Consider the following 1,701-nt stretch of genomic DNA (forward strand, 5'->3'; position numbering starts at 1 on the left):
TACATATGTTATTTATCTTAGATCTTACCATTCTGTCAGCAACTCTGGGTGCTATTCTGATAGAAATAGAAAGTCTATTTCTCCCGAGAATGGCATTTATATATTTATAGACTGTTTCTCTATTTATGATTTCCAATAAAACTTTTGGACATAAAGTTTTTCAAGATCATTATTAGGGACAAATTTAAGGTGATATTTTAGTTATTATTCTGGAAATCTTGTGATCACTTTGACTTTGTATCTCACTGATGACATCCCCATATCCATAGATGGTTCTTCACTGTATTGTTTGTTTTGGGGTGTTGAGTTTGATAAGTTCTTTATAGATTTTGGATACTAACTCTTTTTCTGATATGTCATTTGCAAATATCCTCTTCCATTCTGTCAGTTGCCTTCTAGTTTTGCTGATTGTTTGCCGTGTAGAAGCTTTTTATCTTGATGAGGTTGCAATAGTTCATTTTTGCTTTTGTTTCCCATGCCTGCAGAGACATGTCTAGTAAGAAGTTGCTGTGGCTGAGGTCAAAAAGACTTCTGCCTCTTTTTTCCTGTTGGATTTTAATGGTTTCCTGCTTCACATTCAGGTTCTTCATCCATTTTAAATTTATGTTTGTGTACGGTGTAAGAAAGTGGTCTAGTCTAATTCTTCTGCATGTAGCTGTCCAGTTTTCCCAGCACCATTTGCTGAAGAGGTTTTTTTTTTCCATTCAATGTTCTTTCCTGCTTTGTTGAAGATTAGCTGGCCATACATTTGTGGGTCCATTTCTGGGTTCTCTATTCTATCCCATTGATCTATGTGTGTGTGTGTTTGTGCACACACACTCTCTTGATGATTACAGCTTTGTAATACAGCTTAAAGTCTAGAATTGTGATGCCTCCAGCTTTGGTTTTCTTTTTCAGCATTACTTTGGCTATTTGGGGTCTTTTCTGGTTCCATACAAATTTTAGAATGGTTTATTCTAGCTCTGTGAAGACAGGTGATGTGATTTTGATATGGATTGCTTTGAATTTGTAGATTGCTTTTGGGTAGTATCGATGTTTTAACAATATTTGTTCTTCCAATCCATGAGCATGGAATGTTTTTCCAGTTCTTTGTGTCCTCATCAATTTCTTTCATAACTTTTCTATAGTTTTAAACACACAGATCTTTTACCTCTTTGGTTAGGGTTATTCCTGGGTATCTTACAGTTTTTGGTACAATTGTAAATGGGAGGAAAACTTAAAAAAAACTTGGGTGGTTCTCGCTTCAACAGCACATTTACTAACATTGGAACAATACAGAGAATATTAGCATGGCCTTGCACAAGGATGAGATGTAAATTTGTGAAGTGTTCCATATTAGAAAAAAGAAAAATCTTGGGTGGCTGTGCTGGGCATGAAGATATGCCCCTAAGGTTCCCTTGGGGGGAGGATTTGTTACCCTTGGTTCTAGGACTGATGTCAGTAGACAACCTTGAGCAGTCAGCCCCTTTGACAGCTGCCTCACCCAAAGGCACATCATTCCTGGGGATAGCCCACTTCCAATGACCAATTAAGGCAGAGGGTAAAAGTGCAGCTACTTGGGCCCATTCAGGCCAACTCTGAAGGGTTATTTGCTCCTGTGTTCCTTCTGGAGTCAGCTGAGGCTGCTGGACCCGCATTGCAGTCGGATTTCTCTCTGTGCCCACTTCTGCTATTTTTCTCTCTGCTCCAGATGTGTTGGTC

At 38.5% G+C, this 1,701-nt stretch overlaps 1 non-coding gene across 1 annotated transcript; it reads left to right on the forward strand.

Annotated features, from left to right (window-relative positions):
* The first annotated feature begins 1,234 nt into the window (after positions 1–1,234).
* On the forward strand, positions 1,235–1,340 carry LOC121035688 (U6 spliceosomal RNA). Its single transcript, XR_005793027.1, has one exon. It is a non-coding gene; the product is annotated as a U6 spliceosomal RNA (small nuclear RNA).
* Positions 1,341–1,701: the final 361 nt, after the last annotated feature.

This window comes from Herpailurus yagouaroundi, unplaced genomic scaffold (assembly GCF_014898765.1).
Source record: "Herpailurus yagouaroundi ecotype Mexico unplaced genomic scaffold, PumYag 161, whole genome shotgun sequence".
Lineage (NCBI taxonomy): Eukaryota > Metazoa > Chordata > Mammalia > Carnivora > Felidae > Herpailurus > Herpailurus yagouaroundi.